We start from the raw sequence: 14,731 nt of genomic DNA, 5'->3' as shown, positions 1-14,731 counted from the left end.
GTACATTTGTCTATGTCTTTTTACATTACAATAAAATACTTCAACACCCGCACCGCGTGTAAGAGACCTGGGGACCTGAACTGCTGAAATACAGGATTATCCTAGTTTAGGTTCCAGTTCACCTAAACAGCGCTAACAAAATATTGGTATTTAACAAATTGTGTTTATTTCATTTGTAGCAAAATTTAGATGTTCGTAGCAGAAATCGTAGATTCGTAGCTACGGCTGTTACAACGCTACGAAGAAAATCATACTACGAAACTTGACCTTGCAGTGAACAAAGTCCAGTTTGATAGGAAAATAAATCCGTATTTTTGAACAAAGTGACTTGGCTGTTTTATTTTATTTATTTACGAGGTCACGTAAAGTAAACGCTTTAGTTTACGACCCGAGCTAGAACGTAAAAGTTGAAATAAATTACATTTACTTGTATATTTTCAAGTTACCGTAATATTTGTTCAATGTTATCACTAAATAAAATAAGGTTACAGCATAGGCACACAAAAAAACACCCACACATCTTCTATACATCATCATCATTTCAGCCACAGGACGTCCACTGCTGAACATAGGCCCCAATGATTCCCACATCGCCCGGTTGATAGTGGCCTGCATCCAACGTCTTCCTACAACTTTTATGAGGTCGTGTATAAATGTGCGTACAGCTATGAAACGTAGTTGTATTATACATTGTTAATACATTTATACAAGGTGTACTGACGACCTCATTAAGGTAGCAGCAAGGCGCTGGATGCAGGCCGCTACCAACCGGTCATTATGGAAGTGAGGGAGGCCTATGTTCAGCAGTGGACGTCCTGTGGTTGAAATGATGATGATAATGATAAGTATTATTGATATCTACGCGTGCGAAGTTTCGGGCAAAGCTAGTATATTATACAAGAGTATAAGTTCTTATTTGTTACTGAAAAGAAAAAATAAATCGCAAAAAAACAAGTCAGTAGAATAAAGTAATGTGAATAGGAAAGTAGAAAAGTTAGTGTTAGTTGTAGAAGTAGGACCAGTAACCTGATTTGGGATGTTTTAATAATAGACAGTCTGGAAAGTTAGCTACTTCACTCTGGGAGATAGCCCACTTTTCTTGAAATACTCCTACGTTATTCAGAAAGACGTTTCTATTTTAATGATATTTCTTTTTACTGTGTACATAAATAAATAAATATATCCTTGGACATTTTATACTACGCTTCTAGTCCCAAACTAAGCAAAGCTTGTACTATGGATACTAGACAACGGATATAAACATACTTAATTACTTCTTTTTTTGTAAATACATACATATTATTGTACACAGTAAATCTAAATAAACCTATTGCCAGTCAAGTTCTTCAAGGATTTCCACAACGACCGGTCAAGTAAAATTTGGTAAATAATATTAAAATAACGGTGAATGATAGAGATATCCTTCGTTTCTCGAGTTTTAGTAAATATGTGGCACTTTATTGAGGCCTCACGCGGACTTCTTGAAAGAATTTGAAGTGATGCACTACCTATTTTGTTTAATTTGCCTACTATAATGCTCGTTTACGAATACTTAAGCCTGCTAAACATTAGATTTTTTTTAACCAACAATTCGCTTTATTTTACAAGAATCCTTGATGATGATTACATTTGTTCTTTCGCTGTGGATCATTAATATCTGAACATTCATCAATACTACCACTAAAAAATGAAAACGTAGCCAACGACAGACATATTGATTGATGTGTCTGGGCTCTGGGGACGTTTTATTACGGAGTAATTTATATTTGATAGCTTGTGGTTACAAAAACTTAATCTAATGCTACATTGCATATCATGAAAGATCATTTAGGACAATTTAATATCAATTACAATATCCACTATGTTTAAATGAATAATTTGAGATTCTTCAATAAATCTTTAAAATAAATAAATCTTTGGACAATTTCACACAGCGCCAGCTAGCCCCAAAGTAAGCAACTTAATGCTTGTGTTATGGGTGCTAGCTTAACGGATATACTACTTATATACTTTTTTTTTAAATACATACATATTATACATAGTCACACCCAGACCCGTCACAGAAATTAAAATTCATCATTTCAATTTCTGCCCGGCCGGGAATCGAACCCGGGACCTCTCGGCATAGTAGTCCGCTCTGAACCACTACACCAAACGGCCGACTAAACTATGTTTGTGATGTTACGAAATCGAAAAATATGTTTTAATGTATGGCACAACTGTAAAAGGTAAGCTTCAAGTATTTCGTGTAGTTTATACGACAAATTAAACTAGAGGAAGGCTGGACTGGATTCGTTTGAATCCCAGAAAGGTTATTATTACGAAGAGGAAAATGAGGAAAATTTCCGAGAAAAACGTAAAAACCCACATCCGAGCAGTAACGAGTTGAAAATAAAAATGAAGTTCAAAAATAAGGACTAAATCTTTATATTTATCAAAGAATTGTGCAGTGTTCCGACAAAAATAGAATGTACATTCAATGTAGTATTTTTTATTATGAACGAAGAGTACCTTTACATTCGAAGAGGAGGTATCTTTTTCGTCGTCCCAAATCCTAAGAATCACAAATTCTACAAGCGTACATTTTCCAAGTTCAAAATTGGATTAGGTACAGTTCAAATGCAATCCAAGTTTCGGATCTGACTGCAAAGACGTAAGTCTAAACTGAGATAGCCAAGAACGCTTTGAATAGAAGCAAAGTTTGGATAGATACATTTCGGTGAATTGCATTTGGATTGAAGAAATAGTTGCTCAGATTTGCTAGGTATTGGAGTCAGACTAGAATATCATTTCACGATGAAAGATGTAAGAGCCAACGTAAGAAACACCTAAGTAAGAATGGGAAATATAAATGTTAGGCCGTCCAATACCTATGATCTTTTTTTAAAATGCACTATCTAGCTGAAGCTACTCTATCCCTTGTGCATGATTTACAGAGTATAGAATTATGATAGAGTCATAGTCATAGTCATTTATTCCATAAACTAAACAATAACATTATCGTATTGGAAATTTCAAAAACAAGTCATACAAAATACAGTCATAGATATTATTATTATTGTTACATCGGCGATTTGCGACATAGCCAATTTGGTTTAACCGCATTTCATCCACTTGGTATTTAGTCGGCTTTGTCCATTTTACGAACCGACGATTTCGAATTTGGTCCACTTCGCAAATCTTCGAATTCGTAAGCGTCCATTTTGCGATTCTATTTTTATAATATTGAACATACAAATCCCCCTGTTCAACTATTGCTACAGCCCACAATCACTGTCGCTAATAATAATCGATGTATCTTACCAAACGTACCTAAACTTAAAACGACAGAAAAGACAAATGAAATGTCTATATCTCTTCATTTATTAAACAGATATTTGAGCCTAAATGTTCCAACAACAGCTAGTTATTCACCGAACCCAATACACTAATGTAGCTATAAATGGGTCAGCTCCCAAGGCGTGTATCCAAGTCGACTTGGCCGTTAGTTAAAAATATATCTATTAGCAATTCGGTCGACCGTCGACGGTTTTATTGTCTCAGCACAGCCAAGAAATAACAGCCAGAACATTGATTGGAATGCGCTAATAGTGACCTTTCAGCTTTAATTAAGATGATTGGATGAATGTAAAAATAGTTCGATTTGCTATTAAGAAAAGGACGCTGGTAGGTCAGTTCAGTAGGTAGTTAATCAAAGATTGTACATTTTTGTCCTTACAATTAAATAAATGATTCAGTATGAATTTAGTATCAGGGACCTTAGTGCGAGTTTACATCATATCAAACGTCTTCGCTAGAGACTGCGTAAAAAAATGTATGACGAATTGTACAGCGTCCCTAGCGGATATTTTCGAGAACTAAAATCTTCATAGATTTTTTGACGCCCTCACTAGCGACAATGTTCAATGCAAACTCGCACTAAGTACACAGTAGGTACTCGTAGGTAGGAAATATAAAAAACAATTCTTATGAATTACATTAAAAAACAGTATATTTTTCGCGTTTTAGTATTTTTATGTAGAGTTTTTGTTTGAAGTCGTTTTACTTTATTGTTTATCAATAAACTGGCTGTTCTTTTTGACCTGTGACGACACTGAAATATCGTGCCGAGTATTCAAAGGTAACACTTGTAATATTGAGTGTATTAATTTCTACCAACGGCAAAGGAAATAGAGTTTTATTGGAAAAGCTAGACATAACGTGTTCATAGTCTAGGTGTTCCTAGGGTAGGTTAAATATTTAATAATGGTTGTAATTATTTTCTCGTTTTCCCGTTGAATTCACTATAAGGAATAAGGAATATTAAGACTGCTGGCGGACTACAGCTTTTAGTCGGTGGATAGTTGGGTCGGGGTTATATGGAAGAGCGGACATTACACCGATTTGGTATCGGCCGATTCTTGATCGAAATTGGAAGCCGATCCAACTAAAAGTCTGTAGGTACTGTAGTCAGCAGTGTCTGTCTAACGCTTTTTTTACCACAACGCGGAAGCTCTGGGCAATGGGCATGCATCTACCTGATGGAACATACATACATACATACACTCGAAAAACATAACCCTTCTTCTGGCGCAGTCGGGTAAAAATAAGGTAGCAGATAGAACACTATTTTGTGGCACATTTCACTTAAAATTTCATAAATTTAAAGAAAGTGTGATTGGTAAAAGATGAATTTTTATAATTTTAATGACGTGTTATTTTCTTTAGACATAATTTTGTGTGCTTTCTGTTTCACTGTATGTTACATGCCAACTGTCATGTGTGAAACGGATATTTATTATTTTATTACTATTTTGTACCACATTTACCGCAATAAAGAAATTCTTATTCTTATAATCGTACCTACTTGGCTATGCAAAAAGATTTTCAACCGAAAATCGAACCATTGCTGCACAAAAGCCTTCCTATTTACCTACTACTTCTTTTATCGGAAAGCAATTCACTCTAATGAAAAACGCGAAAACTAGTCCACAACATAAACTGAGCACTAAAATAACCATTAATGATTTATCCCAGTTAGTTTTCTTGGGACGTTTTATATCTTACTTTTATGGTGTTTACCACACATATGCTAGAAGTAGGTAAGTATTGGGAAAATCAAAACTGTAGAATAAACTAAGTCTAAGGGTGGATTCGACCAAAGAAGAGTAAATAATTGTCAGTTATTCGACATTTTGACATATTTCCCATACTGAAACTGTCAATGTGCTAGTTATACCAGGAGTTATTCTCGGATAAAAGTTTGGTTGAATCGGGCCTAAGCATATTAGTTATCTAGCTGACCCTGCTGGGTAGGCGGGCAGGATAAAATTAATTTATGTTGCCTTTTATTAATGTAGGATACGGTACTATTCCCACCGCTGCAAATCCTGTGTAGCCAGGATCTACAGCTTGACGGCCAATAAAAAACCCAACCAGTGAAGGTCAAGTTTGTGGAGGAGGAAAGTTAAACTGTCATTGGACTCGCAATGAATTTAATCAGAAGAACATATTGCAGGATAGTGATCCATAAGTTGGATGCGTATATCGACACTAGTTTGCAAACTAGTACGAGTAAAAGCTAAAAACTTTTCAGAGCTAGAATGAAGTGTTTTTAATGCATTCACATCTTAGAATTGGAAAATGATGTCAACAAACAACCCAATTGTATCAAAAACCTCATTTTGCGGTAAGTATAATAAGTTCTTGTCCACGTTAATGAATAACCAACTACACTATTACTTAGCCGCTGCTATGAATATTCAATAGGACATGCCCCACTAATTAATGGACTTAGTTACATTTTATGTTACTAGTGGAAATCTAGGGTAGTTAGCTACATACGTATAATGGACGATGTAATAATATAACTGAAAAAATGGACTCACTTTAGTTGTTATTTCAAGTATAGTTCTTCTTGAACCTCACGAATGCGAGTGAGCTTTACTTGTATGTGTACGTGTACAGTCACGGAATGAAAAGGTTCGTCAGTTTTCAAATGGATTCCTTCAACGAATCGCGAGCACATATTACCTTTTGAAACTACCTATGTTTCTGTAACATAGGTAGTTTCAAAAGGTAATATAATCTCGAGTTAGAGAAAATAATCTTTAACTGTTCGTCAATAAAGTTCAAAATTATTCAGATCAAAGTTGTTTGACGATTTAACTTGTCAAGAAGATTATTATGATTGATAAACTAAAACCTTCTTGTTGGTTCAACCTGCCATTATCTATTGAAAAAAAAAACTACATTTTGTAACAATATTGCACTGATGGGATAGAAAAATAAACAAGCAAAACCTCATTCGTTAGCAAACGTCATATTTATTTAAATGTTAGCAGCATTGTTTCTTGCACGGTTATGTTGGCAGGTTTGACTCTTACAGTACCTAGTGCAAGCGAAAACCGACACTAAGGTGACGAACCTTTTCATTCCGCGACTGTACATGCACATAACGATAGTGTAATGTCTGTCAAAACTTTTGAAAAACTAACAGTAGCGAGTCACCACACATGTAAGAGTAGGCGCACACCGTTGATTTTTCGTCGGCCGATAGTTTAGTCGGGCAGTTGATCAGTATGGGCTTGTATGGGAGTGCGCACACTACGCCGATTCGATTTGGCCGATTCTTCATACAAATTAAAATCGGGCACAACTATCGGCCAACTAAAAATCAACGGTGTGCGCCTACTTACTCTAAAACTCACTCGCCTTCGTGAATTGCAACAACTGTACCTACTCCGCCCGTATTCACAAACGATTGCTTAAGTGAAGCAGCAACGCTATGCGAAGTCAAACGCACAGCGTTGAATAGAGCTCTGTGATTGGTTCGTGTGTGTCACTCCGCCACTCAAGTATTGTCTATGTATAGGTTTTAATTTTAATTTAGTTGCGGGTCAAATTACAGTTTAACATTCCCTCGGGACAAACTTGACCTTCACTGACACAGGAGTTGCAGCGGTGGGAACGAGAGGCGGGAATAGTCCCGTTTAGCTGACTAGGGTTAAGAGAAAACAATGTAATTAATGGTTTTAGTGATTGATAACTAACATGTGCTCGCATTCATTTGTTTGCCATGACGTCTAGACAAATGAATTTACCCAGACGAGTTAGAGACAACTTATATTTGCGTCGAACAGTTAGATAGTACAAGTATCTCTCAGACATTGGCTCTTTGCCAAAATGGGTAACCTAACCAAAATATTTTTGGCCAGCCAGCGTGAATATGATTGGCATGTTTAAGTTTTAATACTAACATGTCAGCAACATATCCAGTAAATAAGTTAGATGGCTCAAAATGTGCTGGTTGAGTTAGATAAAAATAATACCTCTTAGGGAAATGCCACTGCCAATTCAAATGTAGTTAATTTGATCCCCATCGACTGCTAAACTATAGATAAACTGTGTGAACTCAAGCGTATTTAGCTTAACTACATTTAAAAACAAATTCCTTCGCTGCGCCTGTCTGTTCCAGATAAACTCAAAAACTACTAGACGAATTTTCATGCGGTTTTCGCCAATATGATAGTTTATATCCTAGTTTTTACGCGCACGGTGGAGACCGATATTTAAGCGAGGGAAGTCGCGGGAAAAAGCTAGTTAGTATTATTCTTTTAAAAAACCATTGCTGCAGGCTACGGAGGACATAAAACATTTATCGTTTCTATCGCGGTAAAAACCCTTTGTTTTCTTGGTCGCAGTTTTTAATTTATGCTAAGCCTTTTCCCATTTGACCTCTATTACTTTGAACTAGTGGGAGCTTTTAATGCTTGTAGTTGTAGCAATTAAACTTTCACTAGTTATTACCCGCGACTGTGTTTGCTTGTTAGTTCAGTAATTTAAGTCATAGAAGATACCTTGAATGCACAGGGTGACACACGAACCAATCAGAGATCTATTCAACGCTGTGCGTTCGATTTGCTGCTTCACTTAAGCAAGCATAGTTTGTGAATACGGGCGTAAGAGTAAAAATAGGACACGTGGAAATACCAGGTTACAGATTCATACTGAATGGGTATCTATCTGTTTAGGAAAAGACTTGACAACAATCCCCCATATAACATGAAGTAACTCGGATGACGAAACTATAAATCAGTTTAACACATACATCGCAATAATTACATTAGCACAATGAAGATACACCAAGTAGAGTTACCTCATTTATCAGACTTATCGGGGTTTGGGAAGAATAAAAATCACTGCAGGATTTAAGCTAAACATTTGCTAAGGAATCCTATGTAACCAAGGAACTAGGAGTCTCCTAGGAGAGACAGGGGCACTTATACAGGGTGTGCTTAAAAAGCCATAGAGCTCTATCTCCATTTTTGCTTCATCAAGCCTCTGGATGCGGGTGGCGCAGGATCCGTCTTTGTGGAAATCCTTGGGGGAGGCTTTTGTCCAGCAGTGGACGTCATTCGGCTGAAACGAATAAGCCTCTGCGTAGTACCCTACACTACGATAAAACTTCGAATTCCTCCTATGTTCTTCTGATTAATTTCGGTGCGGGTCCAATGACAGTTAAACTTTCCCCCGGGACAAACTTGGCCTTCACTGGTTGGGTTTTTATTGGCGGTCAAGCTGTAGATCCTGGCTACACAGGAGCTACAGCGCGGTGGGAACGAGAGGTGGGAATAGTCTCTTAATTGGTGATGCAGCTTTTGGTCTTAATGATCTTGGCCACACAAGTGTTTCAGCGGTAGGAACGAGAGATGGGAATTATAGCTCCGTAGTTGGAGGTATTTGTCCTTTGGCCTTGATATGAAGTGAACCCACTGCGTTTAATTCCATTGCGATGCAAATAATAATAACACTGTTTGTCAAGGACCTCTCTACAATAAATCACAAGCCTAGCAATTATAAATACATGATACTGTGTTCAACTAATTGGGGTCAGTTTGCAGTGAAATGTTTCATAATTTCCATAATACCACATGGTGTAGTATGATAATGTTGTATTAGCATTAAAAGGTCGTTCGTATTCAGTACCGCAGAACTGCTTAAATCAAATGGCTGAGGCTCGCAGAGCTGATGGCTGCTGGGGTAGAAAAGTTCTCGAGTGGCGACCACGGGCCAGAAGACGTAGCGTGGGCAGGCCCCCCATTAGATGGACCGACGATCTGGTGAAGGTAGCGGGAAGTACCTGGATGCGGGCAGCGCAAATCCTTGGGGGAGGCCTTTTTCCAACAGTGGACGTCATTTGGCTGAAACGAACGAATAAAGGAGTGCTATTTTGCAACCAAATTGTGCAGTTTGATTTGCTGCTGGCTGTTGTACGTTTTGTTAGAACAACGATAAACCTATGTAATAAATTTAGATGAAATACCGTTGCAACATAATCTATGACGCGCAACATGCAACGTCTGTTCTCTAAAAATATACCATCGGAGTTTAATAGTATATTTTATTTATATCGCATGCGCGCGTAAAATACGTGTAAGCTCTATATTTTATTACAATGTTTGGAGTTTGTTATGCTATTTTAATATAGGTATTTTAGCCTTTTCAGTATTTAGTTAGTATACATCTACTTCATAGTTAGAGAAAGGACAAAGCTAAATGCTAAGTCCAAACGTATTTGACAACATTATAAGTGTGTAATATTCGCTTTTACTTAATGTAACAAAATGTTAATTATATTAGTTAAGATCACAAGTAACAACAAAATATCATAACGAACTTTTACTATTAGAAGAAACCAAAGTGCGCAATTTTGTAAACAATCGTGCGTAGCTTTTGCGTAACAGCTTTCACGCGTGTAAGTTCCAGAACATTCTTATAATTTTTGTGCGAGTCCACCAAAGTGAAACATCACTGCATTGAAAGTAACACTATGGGGGTAATCCCACCACTGCAACTCTTGTGTAGCCAGGATCTACAGATTGGCCTCCAAACCCAACCAGTGAAGGTTGAGTAGTCCCGGGGTATAGCTGACTATCTTGGAACCCGCAACGAATTTAATCGGAAGAATAACAGGCGGAATTGAAGGTAACACTAGTGGAACATCACCTTGATTTAAGGGATGACGCACACTTAAATTTACATTAACCTCCACCTTAAGGTGGTCTGAAAAGGTTGCTTTTAGCATAGCTTTTAGACCGACAACGTCAGGGTCTCTCATGGACTTTTAAATTTCCCTGAAGAAGTCTTTTAGTCGTATAAAAATAAATTGCAAATACCAAATAACAAAACAAAGAGATACGGTTTTTACCGACACGTTTGCTACGGCTTCCGCACTCTATGAATGTTTAAAAAAAATATCTGCAATGGTACACTAGCAATAACGCTATGGTCCTCAGGATAAGAAACTCATGTCTACGTCATACTTTATTAAATTACAGCTAGTAATTATGCCAAGAATGAATTTCATGAAAGAAAGGACAGATTTTTGGCATAAAGAATTGGAACAAAATAAATCTTCGAAGAGCTTTCGAGAAGAGAATAAAACGTAGTAAGTATTAAACTTGGTAGGTAGGTATTTACGTAAAAGATTTATTACCTAAAGAAATAACTGTATTCTTTAGAACAAAACTAGAGGCAATACAAAGAAACAGCTTAAACCAAACTTACTCAGAAGCAACAGTTCCATTGTTTCAATCGCACTTAACTTGGTCAACACAGAACTTTATCAACTGCACTTTATTTTAAACCTTTTATTCTTTAGGAAAAACACAAAAACTGCACACTGCACACACACATCTATAAAAATAACTAAATTAATGTCCACAATTTTAATTAAAAACCTTTTTATTGCACTATTTTGACACAAAATTTTGCACTTTTTGGCGAAACTTGCTTTTACTCTAAATTGATATCCGAACTTTTTAAAATGGTCTCAGAGATTTTATTATCGTAGTAATATTCCACTGAAAATCAGTTACAGGAGCTTAAAAGCCGTGTTGAGTCTGCGGAATGCCGCAGGCGACTGAAGGAAAGCTGCAAAGCTGAAAGCTTTCGGAAAAGCTCAGGGTTGCCAGCGAAGGGAAAATAATGGGGAGGCGGGTAATGTGGGGCAGTAAATAAGCTATAACTTTCCTAGTATAATGGCGTCTTTTGTCGAGGAAAACTACGTGTTTTCCATTGTTAATTTACTACAAGTGAATGTATTGATAATTTGTTTTTCCATTTCCAAAAGTTATTAAATAAAGTAGCAAAGTAACACGAGGTTGACGAGGTTTATTTAAATATGCAGTTGTAGGATTACAAAGAAAATAGAATGTATATTTATAGCATTACTCGTATGAGAAGTATAATAATAAGTAATGGGCTAAATTGTGAATTTATCAAAGCTGATCCTATGGCTGAAATGATGATGATGAATTATTTTCTGTGAATGATAAAAAATGTTACACAAATCACAGTTTTCGTTTCGTTGAACCTGTCCATTGGAATAAATAACACTTCTTCTGGTGCAGTCGGGTAAAAAGTAAGGTAAACTGCATTAAGTAGTGCACACACCTGCATAATTTTGTTGCAGGTACTTCCTACACGATTTATGTGACAGCCCTCGAGAGATTCGCTGTTATTTACTATTGTAACCTTGGCTTCATATGTAGTTTGCTACTGAATACTAGTCTAGCGAAGGTGGATTCGATTTTTCGAAGTAATTCGAATATTTTCTAGATATATTTTTATCCACAACGGGGTAACTATTGCATCTCACCTGATGGAACGTGATGCGAGCTAGGGCAGAGCAGGCCGAAAGTGGAAGCGAGCTGTACCCGGAATCCTCAACCACAGAGGAACTGGCTATCTTACCTTTAACTGCCGGAACACAACAAGTTATCATGGTTGTTATGGCGAGACTTAGAAAAGATGGTAGTCGCTAGCCAGGCGGACTTAGAAGAAACCCTACCACCAACCAAATCGAGCAGAAAATTTGCCCGCTTAGCTCATGGAACGTAAGTGGTCGCAGGAGACCGCGGTAACAATTGAGTCCTATTGTGTCTCATCATCATCATCATCATTTCAGCCATAGGACGTCCACTGCTGAACATAGCCTCCCCCAATGCTTTCCACGTTGATCGATTGGTAGCGGCCTGCGTCTCAATTCGCTGGTACTTTAAGGGCTACAATCGAACCCGAAACCTGTGGATCTGAGACAGTCTTACCACTAGACCAGAGGTGGTTAAAAGACGAATGGGCGACGAAAGAAGCTATTATAAAACTACCGCCACGTAATGTCCGCCCAACAGGATGGGCACGAATTCAATATGTCTCATAGCAATGGCTTCTAAAATGTTAATTTTGGCTCGAGGTGCTGAATATAGATGGTTTTAGGATTAAGTATCTAATCATTGTTTTTGTTTGGGTGATTTAAAACTAGTAAAAGCTTGCGTTTACTTCTAGATATCAAGTTAGCTACCACCATCTTATCTAAGTCTGTCGCTATATCGTTTCAGTAGTTGAGGCACTAAATAAGAACCTAGCGCGACAGCCGAGCGTAGCAATGCAAAGCGAAGTATAACATGAGTTTATCTTGTCTTATTTCGTGGTTGAGGTAAGATAGCCAGTTTCTCTGTGGTTGAGGGTTTCGGGTGAAGCTCGTTTGCATCTTTGGCCTGATCATTACTGCTATGGCTAAGATGATAGCATTATTTATTTGCTATCTTATTATCGCAAAAACTTTCGTCAGCGTAAGAATTAAAAGTGGCTTACTCATCATCATCATTTCAGCCATAGGAAGTTCACTGCTGAACATAGACCTCCCCCAATGCTTTGTATGTTGATCGATTGGTAGCGGCCTGCGTCCCTGCTACCTTTATGATGTCGTCGGTCCATCTATTCCTCATCGTATTTTTATATTCAAACTAGCTGACCCGGCGAACTTCGTACCGCCTTAGCGTAGAGATTTTCTTTATATTTTTTTCCGTAAAAACCTTGTACAGAGTATTAGAAAACTACAAAAAAAATCAGCCAAATCGGTCAAGCCGTTTTCATGTTATGTCGTGACAACGGAAAACGGGTTTCATTTTTATATATTCAAATGTAGGTAAGTTTTATCAAAATCAGTCCAATCTTTTAGTGCGAGGGAAAAACAAAATTTCGCGTTTACAATTGAGTTAGTTAGACATAAAAGTATAAAATGACACCGTAATGTGTCTCCGGTTGTGGTAGGTCGTGGATTCAATTCCAACTTTCAAGTTTTTGATAGTCTCGATTGCTGAAAGTTGTAATAACTAGGTATAAAATTATACATTATTCAACTTTACGTTTAATAGTGTAATAATATTTAAATGAAATAGATAATTAAAAATTTGCTCTTAAAAATTATACTTGTTAAAATGTTAAGAACCACGTGCATTCGATCTCTACAAAGAACAGCTGTGACTAAAATTCGCAAAATGCGAGCCAAATTCTTATGCGATGATTTTATTGTTTTTTCACGAGTTGAGAGAACAATTTAGAAGACGAACGAAGAATTAGTTAATGGTAGTTTTCTGATAAAAATTATACCGTAAGTTTTTAAACTTACGGTATAATTCTACCTCCTGAAAAATTTTAAATGCTATTTTTTTAACTCAATACTGGCTGGCTACTGAGTTCGCATACGCCATAGAAAAAAAAGAAATACATATCAGTTTTTTTTGGAATGCGTTTGAATCTAAGAGCAGATTCTATTTTTTATTTAGTTTTATGGCTCTGGGTTCTAGGTCTGTTGAGCCTGAGCCAGTGATTGGTAGAGTCAGCGAGTTCTAATATGAAATTTTTTTTTAATTTCAAATCTTGATCGATTGATTGAATCTAATCAATTTGACTAAACAATTGAGCAATCGTCCTTTTAGTAATGGATATCAGACCTTTGGAGCTTTGCCTATAGTTAATTGTGACTAAGCTTCGGGTTGCTTTTCATTACATTTAATGTGGCGTCAAAATTGCCTTGATCTTATTATTGTCATACTAAATCAATCAGCTACCGCCTAGATCATTGACATGTCAGTTTTGATGCATCTAGAATCGGCGCTCTTCCAATTTAAATATAATTAAACAATTACCTAGGTAACTACCGTATTCCGTTATATAACTAATACATTGTGGCCAGATGTTCTATTTCATGACACACTATACTTTTGGTGCTGGAATTAAAACTGAAAAACTTACCTTACGGAGAAAGCGTTAGAGGCGAAAATCGTTAGTGATTAAAAATAATACATACCACATGCGTTTTAACGCACAAACATCCTTTTAACGTTGTACGCACTGTTCACACATTTTCTCACAGCACACACGGTAAAAAATACACTTTAGTCTATGGCCTTTCCAGTCGTTGTCGAATTTTGAAAAAAGAACCGAATTCAATTTTCGAATCGGTCCGGCCGCTCGAGCGCCGGACTTGAATATAGCACGAAATCAGTTCGCACGGACGTTAGCTATTTATAATTTCGCTGGGTGAGCCGCGGTGGCCAGCGGTTTGGGAGCTCCTTACAGATAGTGCCCCAAGGATTTAGTGGCGTGAATCTTTAAGATGTAGCTCAAGGTATATTGGCTGGCGGCTTTATATTTTGACTGAGAGGTTACACACACCCGGGCCGACTTTCAGCTTCCTCGATTGTGTCAACGGCCTACTGAATGGAGAAAAAAAATTACAAATATATTTTAAATTTTCTCATTGCCAATCTTGTTTACTTGTTATAACTAAAAGCTATAAATATACCGCTAGAATGCCACGTTGCAATGTGATAGGATTTGGGACAGGCAGCAGCTAGAAATAACGTTGATTGACATACAATACTTGCCTATTGTTTATTTCGGT

General features: G+C 37.1%; 1 protein-coding gene across 1 annotated transcript in view; it reads right to left on the bottom strand.

The window, feature by feature from the left end:
• The window catches only part of LOC135084616 (ryanodine receptor), a 205,479-nt gene extending 191,149 nt beyond the window's left edge, over nucleotides 1-14,330 (bottom strand). Inside the window, exon 1 of the mRNA XM_063979388.1 lies at nucleotides 14,135-14,330. The gene's annotated coding sequence lies outside the window, so the exon portion shown is untranslated. The remainder of the gene's footprint in view (nucleotides 1-14,134) is intronic.
• Between the last annotated feature and the right edge of the window lie 401 nt (nucleotides 14,331-14,731).

The sequence above is a fragment of the Ostrinia nubilalis genome, chromosome 26, assembly GCF_963855985.1.
Source record: "Ostrinia nubilalis chromosome 26, ilOstNubi1.1, whole genome shotgun sequence".
Lineage (NCBI taxonomy): Eukaryota > Metazoa > Arthropoda > Insecta > Lepidoptera > Crambidae > Ostrinia > Ostrinia nubilalis.
This window is presented reverse-complemented; position numbering and strand designations above follow the sequence as displayed.